This window comes from Rhinatrema bivittatum, chromosome 10 (genome assembly GCF_901001135.1).
Source record: "Rhinatrema bivittatum chromosome 10, aRhiBiv1.1, whole genome shotgun sequence".
In the NCBI taxonomy this organism is placed as follows: Eukaryota; Metazoa; Chordata; class Amphibia; order Gymnophiona; family Rhinatrematidae; genus Rhinatrema; species Rhinatrema bivittatum.
The window spans coordinates 37,584,126-37,612,051 of NC_042624.1; the positions used below are offsets into that span (position 1 = coordinate 37,584,126).

At 41.4% G+C, this 27,926-nt stretch overlaps 1 protein-coding gene across 1 annotated transcript in view; it reads right to left on the bottom strand.

The window, feature by feature from the left end:
* The window catches only part of DPYD (dihydropyrimidine dehydrogenase), a 2,453,390-nt gene that overhangs the window by 557,345 nt on the left and 1,868,119 nt on the right, over window positions 1-27,926 (bottom strand). The gene's annotated exons all lie outside the window — the stretch shown is intronic.

The window sequence follows — 27,926 nt, forward strand, 5'->3', positions numbered from 1 at the left end:
AATCAACTCTTGTCATACTTTTCATCCATTACAATGATTACAAATGTTTAGTGATGTGAATTTTACTATGAATACCTCAGAATGTTTTTGTTACAATACCCACCCCCAAACCCCATCCCACCTTCCAAAGCTCACCCCTATTGAAAGTGTCCCTCTTACAGCAGTACATATATAGAGTCTCATACTGATCCTATACAGAGGTGCTCTCTCATTCTCTCTCCCTCTCACCCAGTTGCACTGTATTAAAAATATTTTCCCCATAACGCAAGTCTATTGCAAGCACAATGCACCCAAAAAAAAGATGTAGTTATTTCTGGCACTAAATCCTGCTTTGCATTTGCGCTGCATAATTTATCATGTGCGTTAGGGCATTATTGCGTGCTGAGGCCCTATCACGAAATGATAAGTGACCCTGAAAGGCTCCATGGGAAACTCAATCCAGGAAGGCTGTGTGTTGCCAGTCATTCTTTCTAAGCAGCAAGCTTTAGAAAGAGTATCTGAGCATGCTGAATAAAATGCACAAGAGGGTGCTATAATAAATCATTTTCGTTAGTCTCAGTGAATTACATTATGATGGAATTCAAGCATCTTTGGGATAGATATAGAGGACAATAGGTAGGAACTAGTTCGGGAGGCTGTGGTATTGCAAACAACGTAATCTTAATTATCTCAAGATTAGAGAAAAGGATAGAGTTGATTAGGAGAAAACAAGAAGATGATAAAGGAAAAACAACATACCAACACCACCTGCAACTCCTTCCCAACCCTCCCTCACCCATACTGGACGCCATTTGGAGTGGTACAAATGAACCATGCTCCTAGTGGCCTTGGGAACTTTGGGGGTTCTGGGAGGGGTTAGGGATGTGCAGAGCAAAAGTTTATGTCCATATGTCCATATGTCCAAAGGGGGTCCCATTTGCGGTCAATATGGACATAAACAGAATTCAATGAGTTGAGTATATGTCCATATGTGCAAATAAAAATTTAAACCCCTCACCCTCCTTAATCCCCCCCCCCCCAAGACTTACCACAACTCCCTGGTGATCCAGCGAGGAGTGAGGACGCCATTTCTGCAATCCTTTGCGAGGAGCACGTGACGTCGGCGCCACGTCGAGTGACGCGGCGTCACGTGATTCCCCGCGGGGTCGCACTGGAACGCTCGTTCGGCCCAAAAGGAACTTTTGGCCAGCTTGGGGGGGCCTCCTGGATCACCTGGAACACCAGGGAGTTGTGGTAAGTCTTTGGGGGGGGATTAAGGAAGGTGAGGGGTTTAAATTTTTATTTTGGATCAACAATCGCAATTTCCCACATATCCAATATAGCTATGTTGGATATGTGGGAAATCTGATCGTTTATGTCTCATCACTTTTTTAAGTTAAAAAAAATATATAAGTAGCGTTTTACATATGCGGTCAATACGAATGCACACCCCTAGGAGGGGTGGAAAGGTTGGGGAGGGATTGAGAGTGGGTAAGGAGGGCAGAGGTTAAGAGGGAGCCCGAACCCTGTGTGTTATTTTAAAAATGGTGAGGTGAGATGCTCCTTGGTTTAATAGCAACTTATTTTAATTCTTTTGAGGATTTGGGGGAAGATGTTGGGTAGTAGGACAAACATTAATTTTAGTGATTTTGGAGTGGTGGATGTGGGGGTGAGAAATTTGTCCTAAAATTAGCTGGATAATATCAAATATTAGCATTATCAGGCTAAGTTTTCAGCTAGCTTTGCTCTCTCCCCAAACACTCCTGAATCACCCCTGACATCCAGCTAACTTTTTAGCATGGTCAAATAGGCATGAATTTCAAAACCCCAGGGTTTGTCCAGCTAAGTAAGTGCTATCCCTTTGCATATGAACCTCTATGGACTTGCAATTGCACACATTAGCTTATATGTTATCTTAGGTCACATCTTCAGTTGTCATCTAAAAGGACAGATGTAGGTGAAGGGGCAAGATATAAGGAGCAAACAAAGAAGTAATTCTTACCCGAGGATAGGAAAAAACAGAGGGGTTAACATTTCACTAATATAGTAACATAGTAAATGATACCAGCAAAAGACCAAAAGGCACAAAAAGTCTGACCAGCAGTGATTTTATGAAACATCCAAAGAAGATCAAATTTCCATATGGAATCCAACCCCCAATCCCATGGGTTGCAACTGCTGCTCTGGGTACAATGCAGTCATATCACTGCTGCCTTGGGTTGCAACTGTCACTCGGTGAAGGTTGTCCAGTGTCTCATTAGCACTCGTTTACCACTAAGGATCCTCTGTATTTATTTCATGCTTTTTTAAAGTCTCTCACTGATCCAGATCTCACTCCCCCAGTCATAAAATGAACCCCAGCTGAATTGCCAGTGCGTCAACTTTCCCTTTCTAGGTCAGCAGCAAAGCCACCAGGTAAATATTCCTATTCCCATGTTAGTAGCGGGATAACCATGCACACACCCTCCCAGTCTGCAGGCAGCTGCCAGAGGAAGGGGGTAGGCAGATGCTTTAGGAGAGGCAGAAGAGGCTGCTGCTCGAGGCAAGCCTTAGGTCTGGGAAGCCTCTCAAATCACAACCAGCAACTCACCAAAACTTCAAGAGACTGCAAAGAAAAAGAAAACCAAGGGCCTCATTTACTAAGCATTTTTCCCACAGACACAGAATGGGAGGTAAGAATTAGTAAATCAGGCCCCAGATCTGCAGAAAATAATGTAGACTTCACAACCCTGTTGAAAGGTCTTTGGCACTAAGCCTCTAGACAAATTTCAAAATTTGCATAAAAGGATAACAGCAATTGGAAAGAAAACAGAGCTATGCCTGTGGGAAAATTATCTTTTTAGTATCTCTAAACGAGGTATGGTGTGTAAAATATCTTAATTTGTCTACCCTAAGCTTTAAGATAGCACAATAAAGGCAACATTTGAAGGACTAGAATTTTAAAAAGTTTGATAGTTCAAAAAGAGGCTCTGCTCATGCTCTGCAAAGGTGAAAGATTTTTTTCCTCAAGGTCTTGACTTCTTACTGCCTTTGAGAAAATAATTATCAACAGATATAATCCAAATGCATTAAACATGAATCTAAGCTGATCACCCTGTAAGGACATGCTTTTCAAGACCAACATATTGAATGAAAGGGAAAAAAGTGATTATGAAAAATACATAATATGCATATGAAAACTTCATTGCCTTTCTTGTGAAATATGAATCTTGTTAAAATAAAGCATTATAAATGTATTACTGCATCTGTAAGTAACTACTATGGAGAATTCAAGTCAGCAAGCAATAGGTACCACATAATAAACCTTCCTTGATGCTAATGACATTCACAGGACACAAAGGATTCCACAGTTTACTATAGGAAACTATATTTTTATTAGCTCAAATGCTGTCCATGTGGTTCCAGTGCTGATTCATTAATATCCAAATAGCTACTCTAGCTGAGAAAAGCACCAAAGTTTTCCTTTTATAGATAGGCATAGATATAGATAAAATCAAGAAAATACATCTCATGGACATTTCTAGATGAATTTTGCAACACAGCTTAATAAACTGGCTCATTAAAAACCTATATTTTATCAAATTGTTTCCTGGCTTTTGCCTGGACACATTGGATGAGTTACTTTGCTTGATTCACTGGCTAATTCTAGCAGGCTTTTGAAGGAATAAGTTGCTATAGCATGTACTACTACATTATAAAATCTTTTACCTTTTTATAGGTGATGTGAGCCTTATCCATATATGCTGATTTGCTGGTCATAAATACAGTGGAGGTAATTTTCAAAGCAGTTACATGCCTAAATATAAAATATTATTGTAGCAATTTTCAAAAGCCCATTAATATGCTTGAAATATATTTACACGCATAAAACCTATGGACAATTCTATGGTATATACTGTAGCAATTTTCAAAAGCCTCCTTTAGGGGGGTAATTTCCAAAAGGATTTACATGTATAAAACTGGATTCTACATGCATAAATGCACTTTACATGCATAAGTGGGCTTTTGAAAAAGCAAATTTTCTTACCTTGTAATAGGTGTTATCCCAGGACAGCAGGATGTAGTCCTCACATATGGGTGACGTCACTGGACGGAGCCCTATCACGGAAAACTTTCTGTCAAAGTTTCTAGAAACTTTTGACTGGCACACTGAGCATGCCCAGCATGCCATGATTCCCTGATCCACAGGGGTCTCCCTTCAGTCTTGTTTGTAGCAATAAGCTTTAGCCAAAAATAAAATAATAAACGTATTGGACCCAACTCCGCGGGGTGTTGGGTGGGTTTCGTGAGGACTACATCCTGCTGTCCTGGGATAACACCTATTACAAGGTAAGCAATTTTGCTTTATCCCAGGACAAGCAGGATGCTAGTCCTCACATATGGGTGATTAGCAAGCTATGGCTGAATCATTTTGTAGGGGACCAACAGGGAACAACTTGTGCAACAGGCACAATAACTGGTGAACTGTTGGAAAAAACAAATGAGGCAGCCTAAAATCACAGCAGGTTGAATGCAGAAGGAGTTGGGATTATGCTGGAAACAAGTTCTTTAAGACAGATTGTCCATAGGCTGAATCCTTTCTTCCTTCTTTGTCCAAACAGTAGTGAGCTACAAAGGTGTGAAGAAAACTCCAAGTTGCAGCTTTACATAAGTCAACTATTGGCACTGAACGATAGTGTGCTACTGAGGTTGACTTGTTCTTACTGAATGTGCCTTTACTCACCCTTGGAGAGGAAGGCCTGCTTTTTCATAGCAGAACTCTATACAATCTGCAAGCCAATTGGAGAGAGTTTGTTTGCCCACTGCTTTGCCTGGTTTGTTTTTATCAAAAGAAACAAAGAGTTGGGTGGATTTCCTATTGACTGCAGTACGGTCTAGGTAGTATGCCAGTGCCTATTTACAGTCTAAGGTGTGCAAAATTCTTTCACCTTGGTGAGAGTGACACCTTGGAAAGAATATGGGCAAGACTATGGACTGATTCAAATGGAATTCCATAACTACCTTAGGAAGGAATTTTGGGTGAGTATGGAGTACCACCCGGTCATGTAGGAATTTTGTATAAAGTGAGTATGTGATAAGTGCTTATAACTCACTAACCCTTCTAGCAGATGTAATAGCTACTAGGAAGAGAACTTTCCATGTAAGAAATTTAACATCACAGGAATCAATGGGTTCAAAGGGAGAACGCATGAGCCTTGTTAGTACTACATTAAGGACCCATAGTGTGATTGGTGGCCACAATGGAAGTTTTAGATGAATTAAACTCCTCCCTACTGACAAGGGGCTGCACTGAGATAGGTGCATCCCTGATTGTATTATGGTACGCTGAGATTGCACTGAGATGTACTCTTACTGATGAGGTCTAGAGACCTGAGTCTGAAAGGTGCCAAAGATAATCTAATAAAAATGATGTGGGGCAGGAAAAAGGGTCAATACCTTTCTATGCACACCATTTGGTGAATCTTGTCCACTTAGAATGATAGTTTTTTTGTGTGGAAGGCTTACGTGAAGCTACAAGCCCTTGAGAGACATTAGTTGAAAGATTGAGTGGTTGCAAGATCAAGCTTTCAACATCCAGGCCATTAGAGATAGGGATTGAAGGTTGGGATGGTGCAACCGGCCCTGATCCTGAGTTATGAGAGTGGGTGCTGTGCCCAGGTAAATTTGTTCCCTGATCAAGAGATCGAGGAGTATGGGAAACCATACTAGTCAAGGCCAATACCGGGCTATGAGTATCATGGACCCCTTTTCCTGTTGTAGCTTCACTAGAGTTTTGGTTATTAGCGGTATCGGGGGATACGCATATAAAAGGCCTGAATTCCAGGGGCGCGCAAAGGCGTCCCTGGAAAACTTGTTGGTCTGATGGGATAGGGAGCAGAATTTGTTTACTTTGCGATTCAGCTCAGATGCAAAGAGGTCCACTGTTGGTTTACCCCAACGTTGAAATATCCTGGTCGCTACTAAAGGATCCAGGGACCACTCGTGCGGTTGGAACTGACGACTGAGGTGGTCTGCAAGGACGTTGTGTATGCCTGCTAGATAAGTGGCCTGGAGAAACATTGAATGTGTCAGGGCCCAGTCCCAAATTTGTGCTGCTTCTTGAAAAAGGAGATATGAGCCTATACCTCCTTGCTTGTTCAGAGACCACATGGCTACTGTGTTGTCTGTCTGTATCAGAACAGTCTTGTGAGAAAGGTAGTCCTTGAACCATGTAGCACATAATGTATAGCTCGAAGCTCTAGGAAATTGATTTGAAATGTTGCTTCGAGTTTCATCCAAGTACCTTGAGTTTGGAGATTTCCTATGTGTGCTTCCCACCCTAAGGTGGATGCTTCGGTAGTTAAAGTTACTTGCGGAATTGGCTGTTGGACAGGTAGGCCTGTGAGCAAGTTGTCCATGTTCACCCACCAGAGGAGAGAGGAGCGTAGTTTTTGAGTTATTTGAATTGGAGATGACAGTGGTTGAAATGCTTGTATCCACTGTGCGCTCAACGTCCATTGGGTGATCCTCATGGCTAATCTGGCCATAGGAGTGACATGAACTTTGGAGGCCATGTGGCCGAGCAGAGTTAGGAACTGATGGGCTGTCACATGTGTCTTTGTGCATAGAGATTTTGCTAATGAGGAGAGTGTCTCTGCACAGACTTTTGGAAGGAAACTCTTGACGTTATGGTGTTTAAGTCTGCTCCAATGAATTGCAATAGGCGAGATGGTATGAAATGGGATTTCTGGTAGTTGATTAGGAATCCCAACGAATGGAGTAGATTGATTGTGAGCTTGAGAAAGTTGAGAGCTCCTTGTCTTGAGTGGCTTCTGATGAGCCAGTCGTCCAGGTAGGGAAAAATGTGTACACTTTCCTTGTGTAACTGGACCACTGCAACCGCCAGGCAATTTGTGAACACTTGAGGCGCTGAGGCAAGCCCGTATGGTAGAACTCGGTACTGGAAATACTGATGTCCCACCAGGAAGCATAGATACTTGTGATGAGGAGGGAATATTGGAATGTGAGAGTAAGCATCTTGAAGATCCAGAGAACAGAGCCAATCTCCTGTTTGATGTAGAGGTAGCATGGTGCCTAAGGATACCATTCTGAACTTTTTTTTCCACAAGAATTTGTTGAGTTTCTGGAGGTCTAATATGGGACGTGGGCCTTCTGTTTTCTTTGGAATGAGGAAATATCGGGAGTAGAATCCTCTGCCCTGCTGAGGTCGGGGAACTGGTTCCACGGCCCTGGCTCTCAGAAGGGTGGACAATTATTTTTGTAGAAGCGTAGAATGATTTTGAGTTGTCCAAAATGAGCTGGGTGGAGTATCATTTGGTACAATTAGAAAGTCAAGATGGTAACTGTGAGATATGATTGAGAGTACCCATTGGTCGGTGGTGATGTGCGACCAATTTTGATGAAAAAAGGCTATCCGACCACCTACAGGTAGAGTTGGGGTCAGATTGGTGGAAAGGCTTCTGTTCTCTTGCGAGATTTCAAAACCCCGAAGCCGGGCCTGCCTGGGGTGGAGGCTGGTCCCTAGGTGCTCTTGGTTGTCATATTTGGGCTCTTTGCACAGGTCTTGATGACCTACCATGGGGTGCTGGGGGATAGTAACTCCGTGGCCTGTAATATGGCTTTTTTGATTCTTTCCTGGGAGGTCTGCGTGCAGAGGACTGTGATTCTGCCGAAACAGAGGAAAGCTGATGTAGAGTTTCCGAGTGCTCTTTGAGTTGTGATACAGCTTCACATACCTTGTCTCCAAAGAGATTATCTCCCGTACAAGGGAGGTCTGCGAGCTTTTCTTGTATCTCTGATTTAAGGTCTGAGGCCTTCAACCAGGCCCATCTGCGAGCACTAATACCCGTTGCAGCCATCCGGGATGATGTTTCAAAACTATCATAGGCTCCTGGGACCTCATGCTTTCCAGCTTCCAAGCCTTTATAAATGATGTTATTGAAAGAATCCTGGAACTGTTGGGGAAGCTGTTTCCATAGATTACGTTGGTATTGTATCACATAAAGCTGGTATGACACAATTCTAGAAACCAGCATTGAGCCTTGGAACATCTTTCGTCCAATGGTGTCTAAAAATCTGTGCTCCTTCCCAGGAGGAGTAGATGAATGTGGCTTGATTCTTTTAGATTTCTTTTGGGCCGATTCCACCACCACAGATTGGTGGGGAAGCTGAGGCTTCTGAAACCCTGGATTGTGCTGTATCAAATAGGTGGCATCAGTCTATTTATTGACAGGTGGTATGGTACAAGGGTGTTCCCATAACCTGTGTTGGAGGTCCACGAGCACCTCATGCACTGGCATTGCAAGAACTTCTTTCAGTGGATCCACAAATTGTAAAACTTCTAGAGTTTTTTGTCTGATATCTTCCTCCGCCACTAACTGGAAAGGGATGGTATCAGCCATTTCTTTAACAAAAGTAGAAAAAGAGAGGTCCTCTGGAGTGGACCTTCTCCTTTCTTCTGGAGGTGAGGGATCTGATAGGACATCATCCAATGATGTATCTGTGCCTGTATCATCCCAGGTGTCCGAGGAAGGTCAATGTGGAGAAGTCGAAGGAGGATGGAAAGATAGTATTGAGGGCATCGATGGTTTCATCGGTGACCTTGATGGGATTAAAGGAGAGAAAGAAGGTTTGGATGAGAAACTCCCGATGGACCTGGTGTTGGTTCAGGCATCGGTAAAGTCTTCGATATATATTCATCTGTGGGCCGTGGCATCGGAGCATCTAATGGCTGCACCGGAATGGCATCAATAAGAGTGTCCAACTTGGCAAGTATTGGTGCCAACAGCGACAGATCTGGCATCGGCATCGGTACAGGCAGTAGTGCCGGCGAAGGGGCTGGCATCAGTGATGGACTCTGAGCCGGCGATGGAATCGGTGTCGGTAATGGAATCAACACCAGTGATGGAACTGGCATCGAAGGTGGAATCAGCGCTGGTGCTGGCATCGAAGGTAGCTCTCGGATAGCATCTCAAACCACCTGGCGGATATAGACTTTTGTTAAAGAAATGGCTGATACCATTGCCAAGAGACTACTTTTCAGCTAAGATCCACCAATACATGTACAACCCGAAAGCCCTTTTCAATTATGTTGCCAACCTCACCAAATCCTCTCAGCCCACTATCCCTGAGAATGATGCCTCCACTAAGAGCGAAGAAATCGCCCAGTATTTCCTCACAAAAATCACCAACATCCTCCGCAGATTTCAACACCCTTCTCCATCCACCTCCCCTTCCCCCTCCCTCCAACCTTCCCCCACTTCACCCACCCTCCAAACCCTTGACCTGACTTCCGCTAAAGAAGTGGAATCTATTCTCAGAAAACTTAAACCAGCTTCCCACCCTTCAGACACCATTCCCACAAAATCCCTCCTCTCCATCCCGAACACTATATCCAAACCCATCGCAGACATCATAAACTCCTCCCTCTCTTCAGGCTCTGTCCCAGATGCTCTTAAACAAGCCATTGTCAAGCCCCTCCTAAAAAAACCAACACTAGACCCTAAAGACCCCGCTAACTTCCGCCCTATCTCTAACCTGCCCTTCCTATCCAAAATTATGGAAAAGATTGTAAACATCCAACTTACAGAATATCTAGAAAGCAACAACATTCTGCATCCAGCCCAATACGGCTTCCGTAAATACCTCAATACAGAAACCCTCCTGCTCTCCCTCACGGACCACTTACTCATAGGCATGGACCGAGGCAACTGTTACCTCCTCGCCCTACTCGACATCTCAGCTGCCTTTGATACCATCAACCATAACCTCCTCATCAACCGGCTATCCGAAATAGGCATCTCAGGCCTAGCCCTACTATGGTTTAAATCCTACTTATCTAATAGAAAGTTCTCCGTCAAGATAGGAAACGCCAACTCCACACTCTATCCCTTGTCTCAAGGTGTCCCACAAGGCTCCTCCCTCTCCTCCACCCTTTTCAACATTTATCTCACACCTCTATGTCAGCTCCTCACAGACCTCGGCCTCAAATTCTACCTCTATGCAGATGACGTTCAAATCGTCATTCCCATTCACAACTCTCTCTCAGATGCCCTTGCCTTCTGGAACACATGTCTTGCCAACATCAATGACTTCCTCACCAACATCCACCTCGCTCTAAACTCCTCCAAAACAGAGCTGCTCCTTATCTCTCCTCACCTCCCTCCCAAACCACCGATCTCCAACGATCCAGCTTTCAACGTCATAACACCCCAACCCACAGTAAGAGACCTTGGGGTTATCATAGATCAACAACTCAATCTCAAAAAACAGATCAACTCCATCCTCAAAGAAGGTTTCTTCAAGCTTCACATCCTGAAGAAACTCAGACCCCTCCTCCACTATCATGACTTCCGCACCGTCGTCCAAGCCACCCTTTCCTCAAAGCTGGACTACTGTAATGCCCTCTTCCTTGGCCTACCCTCCTCCACCACCAAGCCCTTACAAATGCTCCAGAATACCATCGCCAGGGTCATCACCAACTCAAGGAAAGCTGATCGCATTACCCCAATACTCAAAGAACTCCACTGGCTCCCCATCGCATCCCAAATTCTCTTCAAAATTCTAACCATAGTGCACAAGTCCATCCACTCGCACAATTCCAATTGGTTGGATGAACCCTTTCGTCCTATACGCACTGAACGACCCACTCGCACTGTCAACAAAGGCACCCTCTCCATTCCCCCTTTGAAAAAAGCCCACCTCTCCTCTACTAGGGACCGTGCACTATCCATTGCAGGCCCTAAACAATGGAACACCCTCCCTACCACTCTCAGGCTAGAGCCATGTTACGCCAAGTTCAGAAAAAAACTTAAAACATGGCTCTTCCAACAAGCCTACCCTGATTAAGTACACCGACTTCTGCAAGTATCTTGCCTACGCCTTGTATATTCCTGTAAATAGTCCGTTGCAGTTTTTATTTATTGCTTTAATTCCTCCACCTCCTGCTCTTTGTATACTCCTCCTTGTTCGCCCTCCCTGTTCATTGTAATTTCTACCTTTAAAGTTACATTGTAAACTGGTATGATGTATGCATACTAATACCGGTATATAAAAGTTTTTAAATAAATAAATAAATAAATAAATATATCTGTCCAGTTCCGCCCTTATAGCTGGTGAAGTCAGAGCAGCTATAGGGTGTGGCAGTGAAGGTGAAATCGGCCCTTCCACAGGTCCCTGTGGTGGCACTGTACCTGGCACCGATATCGGTGGGGATCACCTGGGAGTCATAGGCCTCAAGGGCATCGATGACTCATCTGGGGTTTCTAAGGAGTTGGTTCAATAGACGTCAAAGGAACTCCGGGCATCATGCCAGAATCTGGATCCAGAGGTCTTCGATGGTGATGCCGGTGTTTCACTCGATGCTCGGCGCTCTTTGTTTCAAGTATCGAGGTTGATTTTATAGATGACCAAGAAGGGGTCGGAGATGGTCAGTCACCGATTTCGTCCAGACAACGTCGAGTTTTCAATACCAATTTTTTTACCGCTCCAGCCAGAGACGATTGCATTGAAGTCAAAGTCGGTGGTAGCAATTGAGGATGGAAAAGATGCTCCATCTTCTCCATATGAGCTCATCTGCCCTTCGGTGTCATTTCAGCGTATTTCGGGCATGTTGATACGTTGTGTCTCTCGCCCAGACATAGCACACATTCAGTGTGCAGGTCTGTTATGGACATAGTGTGAGTTCAATTCGGGCATTTTTTAAACCCGGTAGCCATGTCGAAGGCTGGACAGCTGTCGACGACCTTCTGACTGGAAATTTAGTTAACGGTATCAACCGGAAAAATTGTTTTACTCACCGGTGGTGAAAAAAAGGGAGACCCCTACAGTGGAATAACTTTTTCTGAAAAATTTGTAACTTTTTCTGAGTGTGAATTTACCACATAGGGCTCCTTACCCATGAGGCTAATAGCAGCATGGAAAAAAAGAAGACTGAAGGGAGACCCCTGTGGATCAGGGAATCATGGCATGCTGGGCATGCTCAGTAGGCTTAGTGTGCCAGTCAAAAGTTTCTAGAAACTTTGACAGAAAGTTTTCCGTGATAGGCCTCCATCCAGTGACGTCACCCATATGTGAGGGACTAGCATCCTGCTTGTCCTGGGATAATTGCTATGATATATGCTACGTTTGCACACGTAAATCATTTCGAAAGTGACCCCCAAAAGTTTATGTTTTTCTTTTGAAGTTTGAGTAGATACTGCTGGAGATGTGGTGGAACACCCCCCCCCAAAAAAAAAACAACAAAAACTAAATAAATAAATAAATAAAAAGCCTGTCAGTGTTCCCCCAAGGTTGGAATCATAAGGATGGCAAAATTAAGCTATGTCAGGATGTAGACCTCACTTGTATGTTTAAGCTAAGTCATTTGATTCTGGTGTTTACAGTATAATTAAGATTGTTTTGGGATATAAAAGGTATTTCTGATATGAATATGATAAGAATACACAAAAAGAGATTGCCTTTCCTTGCAGTGTATTTTATATGAACATTTTTGGGGGTAATCGACATGCTATAATTTATGCTGATTTGTTCTAATGTATTCTGGTTTAGGGTGGTATATAATTGCCAAAATAATCACGATCCATACTTTATTGATCTGAATTTACAATAAAACATTGCCCTCTGTTAGTTTTGTTACTGGATATTCAGTGGGACTAGCTACCAGAATAAAGAATTATAATTTTGATATGTCTTTGAACACCATCTCTGAAATTTTGTAATGTTTTTCTTTCTTTTAGTCCTCATATTTTGGTCAGAAGTGCTTATATCTATTTATAAATATATCCTTACTTTTGAATAGACTATGCAATAAATCATTAAATTTCATGTCATCAATCATGTTTTTAAAATTTTCTAAATATGCCATGTTAGAGGATATAAGGCCTGTGCATTAGAATTTCATAGCCATAACTGGTACCGCATTAGATGAGTAGATTTAACAAGTTTTTAAATCATTATTATTATAAAGAGTATACCGATGGTTCCCTATAGCCCATTAATGCAATCCAAAGAAAACAGGCAGGATCTCTGGCATTCTAAGTTTTTATTTCATTTTCTCAGCAATGTGTAGGAAATCCAATAAGGATGAGATAGGAATATGGATTTGGATAGAGAAATAGAGATGAAGTATTAAGGACAGAAATAAGGGAGAAGATCTAGAAATAAAGGATATGGAGCAGAGAGGGGTCTGAGGAAGGATAAATGAGATTAAGGAGCCTATGCAATGAACTTTAGCATGCCTATTAAGGCCCTCTTGTGCATGGCAAAAATAGAAATATATGCATGTTAAAGGGATCATAGAAGATGTTAGTACGAGCAAGTCTGCACATTCAAATGATGATATATCATATGCAAATGAGAGGTTAATGAGCTCATGTTAAATTGTGTGATATATACTCACTCTCCATACAATTTAATACCTGCTAAGATATGGTGCTGACTTACTTAGCAAAGGAAAACTAAATAGCATGATTACACTAAACAGAGTATACTCTTGAGAAGGCTCAGCTAACTGGAAACAGAGGTCTACTACCCTCAGCATTCGATGTCTAGCTTGAACCCCTAGACAGCCAGTTAAATCTCTACTCCAGCTGCAGATATCAGATAGTTTTTGTTCATCAAAAACATTGATTTCAATGAAGAACAGTTCAACACTCACAGAGTAGAAGAACAGGTTGGACTGATACAGCTGTAATTAGTTTAATTGAAAGCTGACAGTAGGTGTGGGTTTATAGTATATAAGAGGTGAAAAGAAGATGCCTCTCAGTCCAGAAGAGAAGAACAAGCTGTTAGCCTGTCAAGAGCCTTCTTATAACTGAAAGTGTCTACAGGAAAGAAATTATCTCAGGCATTCCTTGGGTCAAGAGACCAATAGGAAGAGACAAAAGAACATAGAAAGAAAAACAGAGCAAAACAGAAATAGAACCAATAGGGAGCTCAGAAACATTCAACAATAAACAATAACTGATAAGGAAAAAGAGCTCTACAACATGCAGAGACTCGAAGCTAAGCAATATCTAAAGACACAAAGTGACACTGTGGGGGCAGAACAAGAAGGCCTGAAAAGTAGAAGATAATCCTGTACAATTGTGCAGGATACATAATGCCTAGGGAATAAATATATTTGGCCACATTTCTCTTTGCCACAGCTAATACACACATTCCAAGGGAATTTTCACACACATACACATATTCAATCCACAAACAGGTCTTCTCAAACAAAGCAGTGTCACATCACAAAAACTCTTCAAGCATTATTACAGACTTCACAATGTACAAGACATAGGGGTTTCAGACTGGTATGGAAATAGAGAAGTTCCAAGGTACTGGCATGTTTCTTAGGATCCTTGCTATTATTGCTATGGTTAGTCTTGTTACTGAGCACTGCAGACATTCAGAGGACTAGCCCAATACCAGGCTAGTCAAAACAGCAGGGGACCTCCTATGCAGAGGAGCTCCCATGGAACCAAGTGACTAGACACTGGGTCCCCCAGTCCATTTCCTCCCTTCCTAAATATACAAAGTAAGCGATCATAATACACCAGCAGGAAGGGGCTATATGAAGAAGAAGGAAGAAATATAAGGGGGGGGAGGGGAGCTGACACAGGAGACACTAACACATACTTGAGCACTTTAATCATAAATCCACATTTCTTTACACATGGCAAATTTATTTACAAGCAATAACTTTCCAGAAGACAAAAGTCTTTGCCATTGTTCACATTGTTAATATAGCCAAAGTTCACTGTAGACATTTGAGGATGAAATGCAGTCTGATCCTAAAAAGCTTTTTGAGCTGAAAAATTGTTTTAGTTTAAATGCAAATCTAATTTCTCTGAGCTTTGAGGCAATAGCAATCTGCGTGGTGCAGCCATTGTGATACCTATATTGTAGAGTGGTCATAGAGGGGGAAAGGTCAGATGTTCCAGGGGCAGCTTGCTTTCTCCTTGGATTTTCCCCTTTCATGCTTTCTTCTATCCTTAACCAAGTCCTCTGACATCATTATCTAAATATCTTTACTGCCATATAAGACAGAGGGGTCTAAACACACAGTCATGTCAGTTTTTTTTCCTAGAACTCTGCCCTCCTTTGACATTCTCACTTACTCTCCCATTTCTTCCCTCTGCAATGACCACTAATCACAATGTAGCAACCCTATTTGTATACTCTTTGGAAGCAAGCATGAGGAACCAAGAGGAAAATAGAACTAAGCATACTCAGTTTAGTGTGCTCATTATTTAGCATTCCCTCGGTGAGTTTCAAGCTCACAATATTTAGCCAATGCATTTTGTAGGTTTCTGTGCATGAGAATAGTGAGCATGTTATTTCTGACATTTTTTTATTTCAAGCATGCTAATCTTTTTGCAATGCTCATTAAGGGGGTAATTTATTAAAGTGCTATATGACATTTTTACATGCGTTAAGAACCTTTAATGCATGCAAAAATGCCTTTACCACATGCGAAAGCACCATATCGCAATGTGCGATGTAAATCAGAAAAAGAGGAGGAGTTTGGGCAGGATTTGTGACCAAGTGGGCTGGCTTCACAATTTTGCGAAGCCATATTGCATGGCTTTAATTACACCTTTTTCATTTGCGTTAAGCCGTGTGCAACGGGGTCTATGTCCCAATCCAGAGATATTGGCTAAAAACACCGGAACCAAAAGTCCTAGAAAAGGGGGGGGGGGGGAAGAAAAAAGACAGCGACACCAAGCCAAGGAAGAACCCTAGTTCCTTCCCCCGGTAACTATAGAGACAGAAAAGCCACAGGTCTGGGAAATAAAGGTTGGAGCTCCAGAAGCCAATCCCTGGCTACAGGGGGATGGCCAAACAGAGGGTGGGGCCCCACAAGCCAATCCGTACTACTGGAGGAGGAGTATACACAGTATAAAAAGGACTCCCTAGCAGAGCAGTCTCAGTCTCCTGCTAGGGACTGAGGAGGAAGGACCTTGTTACCTTTTTATTCTGGGAGACTTTGAGTCTGGATGTTCCCGCTACAGCTGTACGTGAAGAAGGACGGCAACTGTGATCACAAAGAAGGTGAGCTTGTGCCTACAAAAAGCTCCTATTTGTTTGGATTTACTTACTTTAAGGATACTTCACCAGGAACTGCCAAGTGGGTGGTTGTATCTCTTGGGACAAGTGTGATATCCCAGAGGTACGGTGGGAGGTGGCAGTTAGGCCCATTGGGCCAGACTTTGACTTTATGAGAATGTATTGAGACTGAGTTTTGTTTTCTCTTGGATGGCACAGAGGACTGAAAAACAAGGCTAGAGACTTAAGATGAACTTTTGAAGCCAGCCTTTGTTAGTTAAGCTGCTGGATCAGCGGGGAGGGCATCTGCCTTCCAACCAGGCCTGGGAAGGTTCAAACCCTGCCTGGAGACTTGTAGAGAAAAATTGAAAATGACTGCTAATTGAGTTTTTCAAGTGGCCAGGAAAGCTCCTCCAAGACTGGATCTGGAGAGACAGCTTGAAGTCCATGACCAGAGGAATTGTTACACTGTGCAATATGGCTTTGATGTTTTTGCAAATAGCGTTTCTAGTAATTTAAGCTGCTGGAGAGACAGCCTAGCTATCAGGGCCCTCGTATGAGAGAGAGAGAAAGACTAGCCATAACACCCTCATACTAGGTAGGTATTTATACCTTTATGAGGCCCACCTTGCTCCTCAAGGTGAGATTTAGGTATTAGTGCAGGGTTTAGGGGCCACTTTGACATTCAGTGAGACATACGAACAGAACACTGCTCTCTTATGAAGATTTGATGACCTTCGGAGTGAGGAAACTCACCCAAAGATGAGATTTGTGCAGTGTTCTCTCAACCTAGCTTGATGTTACCCAGGTAGAGAGTCCATCAAGCACAAATCTCATCTTTGGGTGAGTTTCCTCACTCTGAAGGTCATCAAATCTTCACAAGAGAGCACTGTTCTGTTCGAATGTCTCACTCTGAATGTCAAAGTGGCCCCTAACCCCTGCACTAATACCTAAACCTCATCTTGAGTAACTAGGTGGGCCTCATATAGAGGTATAAATACCTACCTAGTATGAGGGCATTATGGATAGACTAGTCTCTCTCTCTCTCTCTCTCTCCCTCCCCAGTGGTTGTAGGTAGGAATTACAACAATTCTGACACTTACCTCAAAGTGCGAAAGTTATCACAATTTGCGGCAATACCTATGCGAAGTGCTATGATAGCACACTTTGCGATAAACAACCTATTACCATAAAAGACACCCTGTTTCATATTGCATGTGATATTTAGTGCAATTTGATAAATCCAGGCCTAAGTGACTTTTAATCAAGTCAACTTTAGCAGACCTATACTAAAATTGGTTTTGTGCAAGTTTTATTGCATAGTCCCTTAAATAAGAAGTCCATTACCTGCTATTAATTAAGTTGACTTAGATAATAACCACTGCTATTACTAGCAATGGTAACATGGAATAGATTTAGTTTTGGGGTACTTAACAGGTTTTTATGGCCTGGATTGGCCACTGTTGGAAACAGGATGCTGGGCTTGATGGACCCTTGGTCTGACCCAGTATGGCATTTTATGTTCTTAGGGAGAGTTAGTCAGAGAATGAGGGATGATAAAAAGGTAAAAATGGATGGGATAATATGAAAGTTAGTGCCAGAGTGGAACCAGGTTGCTGGTACTAACTTTTAAAAAGGAAAGCAGCTTTTAAACTAGATGAGGAAAAGCCAACAGTCACTCAGAAGTATATGGTTTTGGAATGATGTATCTTTATAGGATACTAACAAAACAGGAAGGTTAGGGTATCCTGATAAAGAGGTTGCAATAAATGCTAAAGTAGCCCAGGTGCCTTTAAGAAAAGAGTAGACAGAGCACAAAGATTCCAAATTATTCCTGTCAACTGATAAGCAGGTTGTTAATACAAACAAAAAATATACTTTGAAATGTCTGTATACAAAAGTTAGAATTCTAAAAAATAAGATGGGAGAGTAGATATAATTGACATCTAAGAGACCTGGTGGAAGGGGGATAACCAATGGGACACTGATATCAAGATATACATTATATTAAAATGATAGGATAGATCAAATTGTGGACTGGTGATGCTATATGTTAAAGCAGACATAGATAAAAGTTCTGCAGGAAACAAGTGCACTGTAGAATTTTTATGGATAGAAATTTAATGAAAGAAAGGGAAGAGAATATCAATGGGAGTGTACTACCATCCACCTAGCCAGAATGAACAGACAGATGATGACATATCAATAGAAATTAAGGAAGCTAACAAAATTAGCATATAGTAATAATGGGTGATTTCAATTACCCCAGTATTGACTGGATAAATGTCACCTTATGACATGCTCATAAGATAAAGTTTCTAGATGAAATAAATGATTGTTTCATGGAGCTGCTGCTATAAGAGCTGACAAGAGGGGAAGCTACTTTAGATCCAGTCCTTAATGGAACACATGATTTGATGCGAGATGTAACTGTTGAGTCCACTTGGTAACAGTGATCATAACATGATCAAATTTGACTTGATAAATGGGGTGAGGAGACTATGGGAGACTATGATTAAAGGAGGAAAATGGTTAATAAAAACTGAAAGGAACAACTGGCATGAAAAACTGAAAGGAACATCATCAGGCATGAACAATGTTTACATATGCCATCTTGGAAGCCCAGACCAGATGTATTCCATGCATTGAAAAAGGTGGAAGGGAGGCCAAAGAAATGCCAGCAGAGTTAAAAGAAGAGGTAAGAAAGTCTATTCTATTCAAAATAACATCTTTTGGAAAATGTTCTGAATGAAGATAACAGGAGACAACATAAGTACTGGCAAGGTATATGCTAAGAATTGATAAGAAAAGCAAAGACAGAATTTGGCAAGCAGCTTGTTGTGAAAGGAAAGCTCATAATAAAATCTTTTTAGGTACATTCAAAGCAAAAAGCCTACAAGTGAGTCAGCTGGACCATTAGATGATCAAGGGAGGGCAAGGTCAAAACTGAGAGATTAAATAAATTCTTTGCTTTGGTCTTTACTAAGGAAGATGTATGGCAGATACCCATGCCAAAAGTGATATTTAAAGCTGATAATTCAGAAGAATTTAAACAAATCTCAGTGAACTTGGCAGATATAATAGGGCAAATTGACAAACTAAAGAGTAGTAAATCACCTGGGTTAGATAATTTACCTCCCAGAGTGCTAAAATAACTGAAAAATGAAATTACAAACAGACTATTAGTAATCTGTAAACTATCATTAAAATCAGCCAGAGTACCTGAAGATTGGTGGGTGAGCAATGTAATAGTTTTAAAACAGGGTTCTAGAGGTAATCCAGGAAAGTACAGTCTGGCAAGTCTGATGTCAGTGCTGGGAAAAATGGTTGAAACTATTATAAAGAACACAATTACTGAACATATAGATATAGTTTAATGACACACCCAACATTGATTTAGCCAAGGGAAGTCTTGCCTCAACAATCAGATACTTTTTTTAAAGACATGATTAAACATGTAGATAAAGGTGAGCCAGTTGATATAGTGCATCTGGATTTTCAGAAGGTGTTTGACAAAGTACCTTATGAGAGACTCATGGAAATTAAATGTCATAGAATAGGAGACAATGTTCTATTGTGGGCTGAGAACTAATTAAAAGATTAAAAAAACAGAGTAGGATGAAATGTTCAATTTTCTCAATAGAGAGTGAATAGTGGAGTGACTCGGGGATCTGTACTGAGACCACTGCTTTTTAAAATATTTATAAATTACCTAAAAATGGGATAAGTGAGGTGATCAAAATTGCTAATGATAATGGATGGAATAAATGACATTTTTATGGAGCAATTTGTTCAGGAACCAATGAGAGAGGAAACAATTTTAGATCTAATTTTTAGTGGAGCACAGGATTTGGTGAGAGGGGTTATGATGGTGGGGCTGCTTGGCAATTATGATCATATGATTACATTTGAAATAATGACTGGAAAGGGGACAGTGAGTAAATCTACGGCTCCAGCATTAAACTTTCAAAAGGGAAACTTTGCTAAAATGAGAAAAATAGTTGGGGAAAAAAACTTAAAGGTAAAGCTACAAAGGTAAAAGTATGTAACAGGCATAGGCATTGTTAAAAATTACCATCCTAGAAGCACAAACCAGATGTATTCCATGCATTAAAAAAGGTGGAAGAAAGGCAAAATGATTACCAGAATGGTTAAAAGGTGAGGTAAGAGAGGCTATTTTATCAAAAAGATTTTCATTCAAAAATTGGAAGAAGGATCCATCCGAAGAAAATTGGATAAAGCATAAGCATTGGCAAATTAAAAGTAAGACATTGATAAGACAAGTTAAGAGAATTTGAAAGGAAGTTGGCCACAGAGGCAAAAACTTACGATAAAAACTGTTCTAAATATATCCAAAGCAGAAAGCCTGCGAGGGAGTTGGTTGGATGAGCAAGGGGTTAAAGGAGCACTTAGAGAAGATAAGGCCATCATGGAAAGATTAAACAGTTTCTTTGCTTAGGGTTTCATGGGTGATTCAGATCAACTGAACCAAATCACAGTGAACCTGGAAGATGTGGTAGGCCTGATTGACAAATGAAAGAGTAGTAAATCACCTGGACTGGATGGTATACATCCCAGGGTTCTGAAAGAACTAAAAAATAATTTCAGACTTATTTCAATTAATTTGTAACGTATCATTAAAATCATCTTCTGTACCCGAAGACTGGAAGATGGCCAATGTAACCCCTAAATTCAAAAAGGAATCCAGTAGTGATCTGGGAAACTATAGACTGATGAGCCTGACCAGTGCTAGGAAAATATTATAAAGTATAAAATCATAAAACATTTAGATAGACATGGTTTGATGGTACACAACCAACATGGATTTACCAAATGGAAGTCTTGCCTCACAAATCTACATTTTTTTGAAGGGGTGAAAAAACATGTGGAAAAAGGTGAACCCGATAGATGTGGTGTATTTGGATTTTCAGAAGGCATTTGACAATCCCACATAAGAGGCTTCTAAGAAAATTAAAAAGTTATGGGATAGGAGGCGATGTCCTTTTTTGGATTTCAAGCTGGTTAAAAGACAGGAAAAAGACCAGGATTAAATGGTCAGTTTTCATAGTGGAAAAAGGTAGTGGAATGCCTCAGGGATCTGTACTTGGACCGGTGCTTTTTAATATATATATATGATCTGGAAAGGGGTTCAATGAGTGAGGTGATCAAATTTGCGGATAACATAAAATTATTCAGAATAGTTAAATCTCAATTGGATTGTGATGAATTGCAGGAGGACTTTGCGAGACTGGCTCCCAAACAGCAGATGAAATTTAACATGGAGAAGTGCACATTGATGCATATAGGGAGAAATAAGTCTTGCTGTAGTTACACAATGTTAGGTTCTATCTTAGGAGGTACCTCCCAGGTAAGTTATCTAGGTGTCATAGTGGATAATACATTGAAATCGTCAGCTCATTGTGCTGTGGCAACCAAAAAAGCATACATAATTTTGGGAACTATTAGGAAGGGAATGGCAAATAAAACATAGGATGTCATAATGCCTCTGTATCGCTCCATGGTGAGACCGTACCTTGAATACTGTGTGCAATTCTGGTCACCACATCTCAAAAAGGATATAGCTGCACTAAAGAAAGTGCAAAGAATGGTGACCAAAATGATAAGGAGCATGGAACAGCTGCTGTATAAAGAAAGACTAAAGAAGTTAGGGCTGTTCAGTTTGGAGAAGAGATGAATGATGGGGGATATGATAGAAGTCAACAAAATCATGAAAGGACTTGAAGTTAAAGTAAATTGGTTATTTACTCTCTCAGATAATAGGACCAGGGGCACTCCATAAAGTTTGCAAGTATCTCATTTAAAACAAATCAAAGAAAATTATTTTTCACTCAATGCATAGTTAAGCTCTGGAATTCATTGCCAGAAGATGTGGTTACAGCAGTTAGCATAAATGAGTTTAAAAAAAAGGTTTGGATAATTTCCTAGAGGAAAAATCCATAAATGCTATTACGGTAATTAATAGAGATGTGAATCGTGTGATCGATCGTCTTAACGATCGATTTTGGCTGGGGGGGGAGGGAATCGGATCGTCGCGGTTTTGTTTTTTTTAAAATCGCGTAAATCGGGGGAGGGCGGGAAAACCGGCACACTAAAACAACCCTAAAACCCACCCCGACCCTTAAAATAAATCCCCCACCCTCCCGAACCCCCCCAAAATGTCTTAAATTACCTGGGGTCCAGTGGGGGGGGGGGGTCCCGGTGTGATCTTCCACTCTCAGGCCACGGGTGCATTAATAGAAATGGCGCCGGCTCTACCTTTGCCCTGTCATACGACAGGGCAAAGGTAGCACCGGCGCCATTTTGGTTCCTGTCCCCCGACGTCATGAGCGCAGGAGATTGCTCCCGGACCCCCGCTGGACTTTTGGCAAGTCCTGGGGGGGTCAGGAGGCCCCCCCCCAAGCTGGCCAAAAGTCCCTGGGGGTCCAGCGGGGGTCCGGGAGCGATCTCCTGCGCTCGTGACGTCAGGGGACAGGAACCAAAATGGCGCCGGCGCTACCTTTGCCCTGTCATATGACAGGGCAAAGGTAGCACCGGCGCCATTTCTATTAACGCACCCGCCATTTTGTATTGCAAAATGGCGCCGGCCGTATGGTCATATTGCCATTTTGCAATACGATTCGAGTGCAGGAGGTCGCTTCCGGACCCCCGCTGGAATTTTGGAAAGTCTTGTGGGAGTCAGGAGGCCCCCCCAAGCTGGCAAAAAGTCCCTGGGGGTCCAGCGGGGGTCCAGGAGCGATCTCCTGTGCTCGTGATGTTGGGGGACAGGAACCAAAATGGCGCCGGCGCTACCTTTGCCCTGTCATATGACAGGGCAAAGGTAGAGCCGGCGCCATTTCTATTAACGCACCCGTGGCCTGAGAGTGGAAGATCACACCGGGGCCCCCCCCACTGGACCCCAGGTAATTTAAGACATTTTGGGGGGGTTCGGGAGGGTGAGGGATTTATTTTAAAGGGTCGGGGTGGGTTTTAGGGTTCTTTTAGTGTGACTGTTTTCCCGCCCTCCCCCCGATTTATGATTTTTGATGATAAATCGGGGGAATTCCTATTGTATATCGCTTCTAACGATTTTTGACGATTTAAAATATATCGGACGATATTTTAAATCGTCAAAAAACGATTCACATCCATAGTAATTAATAAGCAATAGCAGCTTGTGATTTATCTAATGTTTGGGTTCTTTCCAGGTACTTGTGGCTTGGATTGGCCACTGCTGGAAACAGGGTACTGTGCTTGATAGACCCTTGGTATGACCCAGTATGGCATATCTTATGTTCTTATTATTCAAAGTTGTGAAATCACAAGAAGATTGTGAGAAATAACATGTGACCCTTGTGAGACTGGGCATCCAAAGGCAGATGGCAATGAATGTGGACAAATGCAAAGTGATGCATATAGGGAACAGCAATCCAAATTATAGTTACCTGATGCAAGGTTCCACATTGAGAGTCACCACCTAGGAAAAGGATCTAGGCATCATCATGAATAATCTGTGAAATACTCTGCTCAATGTGTGGCAGCAACCAAGAAAGCAAATAGAATGCTAGGAAATATTAGGAAAGGAATGGAGAATAAAATAGAGAATATCATGATGCCATTGTATGGTGCAACTGCACCTTGAGTATTGTGTGCAATTCTGGTCACCACATCTCAAAGGATATAGTAAAATTAGAAATGATACCAAGAAGGGTGACTAAAATGATAAAAGTGATGGAAAGAATCCCCTTAGAGGAAAGTTTAAAAAAGTTAGGGCTATTCAGCTTGGAGAAGAGATTGTTGAGTGGAGATATAATAGATATTTATAAAAAATGGGTGGCATGGAATGGGTAAACACAAATTGGCTGTTTACTCTTTCAAAAAGTACAAAGACTAGGGAACACACATTGAAATTACATTTAAGACATATTGGTGAAAATATTTTTTTTAACTCAATGCATAATTTTTGCCAGAGGATATGGTAAATGATGTTAATATACCTGGGTTTAAAATAGGTTTGGACAAGATTCATGAAGAAAAGTAAATAAATTATTAAGTTGGACTTAATAATGGGCTGCTTATCCCTGAGAAAAGCAGCATGGAATCTATCAACCTTTAGGGATCCTGTCAGGTACTTGTCATGTAGATTGACCACTGTTGGAAACAGAATATTGGGCTTGATGAACCTTTGATTTGACCCAGTATGGCAAATTTTATGATATGTTCTTATGAGAACAAATGAGCATAAGTAGAAATGGCAAAAGAATGAATGTTTCTATTTATTTATTTAGTTTACAATTATTTATATCCCATACCCTTCAGAATGTTTGGGCTGGGTTACAAAACCACATGCACAATCATAAAATAAAAACAAAAATAGTAAAAATGAACATGACAGACTGACAATAACTGATATCTAGGTGGAAAAAGATAACACATGCAGAGACTCTCAAATGACTGATATATTACTGACAGATGGAAACTGAAGAGGCTAATCCATAATCTCAAACATTTACTTAAAATCTTTCAGTGCCTGCTTGAACATTTTTGGTTCACTGATGTTCCTGATTGTGAGCAGTAGAGTTCCAAAAGACTGGGCATACGTGTCTCATTTAAATGAGTGAACTTAGGAGAAAGAACATCAGTAAATTTTGAGTAGCTGACTGGAGATTACAGGAGGTAACATCTATTTTTAGTATAGAGAGGATTCCAGGGGATTTGACATTATTTAATAAGTGTGGATAGTAGGGATGTGCAGAGCAAAAGTTTAAGTTCATATGTCCATATGTCCAAAGGGGGTCCCATTTGCGGTCAATATGGACATAAACAGAATTCAATGAGTTGAGTATATGTCCATATGTGCAAATAAAAATTTAAACCCCTCACCCTCCTTAATCCCCCCCCCCCAAGACTTACCACAACTCCCTGGTGGTCCAGCGGGGTCAGGATGCCATTTCTGACCAACTTTGCAAGGAGCACGTGACGTCGGCGTCACGTCGGAGTGACGCGGCGTCACGTGATTCCCCGCGGGTTCGCGCCGGAATGCTCGTTCGGCCCAAAAGGAACTTTTGGCCAGCTTGGGGGGCCTCCTGACACCCCCAAGCTGGCCAAAAGTTCCTTTTGGGCCGAACGAGGATCCCGGAAGCGACCCCGCGGGGAATCACGTGACGTCGGCGTGACGCGGCGTCACGTGATTCCCCGCGAGTTCCCTCCGGCACCCTCGTTCGGCCCAAAAGGAACTTTTGGCCAGCTTGGGAGGGCCTCCTGACCCCCCCAAGCTGGCCAAAAGTTCCTTTTGGGCCGAACGAGCATTCCGGCTTGAACCCGCGGGGAATCACGTGACGCCGTGTCACTCCGACGTGGCGCCGACGTCACATGCTCCTCGGAAAGGCTTTCAGAAATGGCGTCCTCGCTGGATCACCAGGGAGTTGTGATAAGTCTTTGGGGGGGGATTAAGGAAGGTGAGGGGTTTAAATTTTTATTTTGGATCAACAATCGCAATTTCCAACTTATCCAACATAGCTATGTTGAATAAGTTGGAAATCCGATCGTTTATGTCTTATCACTTTTTTAAGTTAAAAAAAAAAAAAAGTAGCGTTTTACATTTATGTTCAATACGAATGCACACCCCTAGTGGATAGTGACAGCAAGTTTATAACGTATCCTCCAGTAGATGGCAAGCCAATGGAGGGAGAACAAAACCAGATTGATGTGTTCTCTCATCTTTGTGCCTGTAAGGAGACATGCAGCAGCATTTTGAATGGATAGAATACATGCAGGAAGACCAATATAAAGGCTGTTACAATAGTGCAAGCTGGAGAAAATCAGTGATTGAAGCACTGTACGAAAGTCTTCAGAGTTAAGAAAAGGACGAAGATCAAGTAGCATGTGAAGTTTCCTGAAAGAGTTTTGATGTGTGGTCTTGTAGAGAGTGTGAGATCAAGACTGACACCTAGTGTTGGGTTTGTTGAGAAAGGTAGGACCTGAACAAGGCCATAACAGACCCAGCCATTCCAAGAGATGACAATTTTCTCAAGATATCATGGCTTACCAAATCAAAAGCAGCAGCAATGTAAAAAACTAATCAGCATATATTTGGTGCCCATGTCAAAGCCTCTGCGGACAATGTCAGTAGAGGAGAGCAATAATATCTTGGCATTCTGGTTCTGTCTAAAGCGAAATTGATGTTGATCGAGAACACCGTGTGTATTGGAAAAATGAGTAAGCTGATGCAACACTACCAATTCAATAATTTTACATAAAAATGGAAGCAAAGAAATGGGGCAAAACTATATGGGAGTTAAGTGTGTCATTGTTAAAAAGATATAGCTAGAATAAAGAAGACTAATGAGTGAAAGAAGAGGTAAATGGTACTAAGTCCAAAGTAACAGGACAGCAGATAAGGAAACAGAGCAGAGAAAAAAATATAACATGGAAAAGATTAGCAAGAAGTACAGTAGTGAGTCAGAAAAAGGTCATATCTTAAGAGGAAAAAAAATCAAGGCAGAGATGGAACCAAAAGAACACATTACTAGTCTAGATAAAGAATTGGTAAAGTAAAATAAAGGTTACATTAGGTAAACTATTTGATTTTTCTCTGTGAAAAAGTACTTTGAGGACTCTGTTTTTAACCCATTTATGTTTGATTGAGCAGGACCTTTGATAATAAACTGACTGGACCTCTTAAAATGGTATAACAATTGGAAAATATGCTTTTTATATCATGAATACTTCATCTATCATTTGAAAATCACCCTTGAATGCTGCTTGCTTAAAAATTTCCATCAGCAACACTTATTCACTCACTTCAACCCCCAATGACAAGTATAAAAGTTGCCTCCTATGATTTGAATCACTAATTTGGCAGCAGCTACTGAAAATGATGTTAATTGATGCTATTTTTCAATGTTTATCTGGCATAAAAAGAGAGGCAACAATTCTAAGAATAATTTTGTATTAACAAATCCAATGGCTCTATTTACAAATTGTGCTATTCTAATTTTTGTGCCAGTTGTATTGTATAGTGTCTCCTCCATGTCCGTTTTTAGCAGACAAATGTCATGTATACTTATGGATGAACGCATCTGGAAGTAGAAACTAATGTGTGATCATTGTTAATGTGATAGTTCAATAGATAAGTGAAACACTACTTCTTTTCTTGCAAATGATTTTAATTTCAGTGTTTGCATAATGGAATGAATACAGAATTAGGTGCAACTTGATTACAGTGGCAAGAAGTTCTAATAATGCTCCTAACCTCTCATAGTTTATAAGGGTAAGTTTAGGCTGCCCCACTGCATACAAATGTGTTTCTTTTTTTGATTTGGCATTAAAACATGTACAGTAAAAGTTTCTGTTAATCAGTAACATGGCTCTTGACTGCATTGCAAGCTTTTACTTTCAACGTAATGGAGTGAGTCTGCTGAGATGTGTTAGACAAATATATTTGATAGAAGAAGGAGGGACTCTGTAACCTTGCATGCAATTTTCTTTTTGTAAGCTAGCCTCAAGGAGGGCACCATATGAAATCCAAAATAACAACTTTTGTTAGGTGGACTTCTACTGCTATCTCTGCCAAGAGTGTTCTAAACCAAATTTCAGTTCTCAAGATGGGCAAATGTCCATAGCCAGCCTCAAGCAAATACATTTTTATTTGTGATGCAACTTCCATGTAGAAGCATAGAGAATTCATAGGATGTTGATCCTAGATAAATTTAGAACACATAAATGCAAAGGAATTGGCAACAATCATTAGTTGCAGTTTCTTTAATGTAACTAAGACATAATCAGCCAATCTAATAGATTCTGAAGTATTGATAGTGTAAGTCTTCCTGCACCTTTGATTTGTCTGAACCATTCCTTATCATTTTCCAATAACTGCAATTTGTGTATAACAATAGGAACTGTAAGGTACTTAAGAA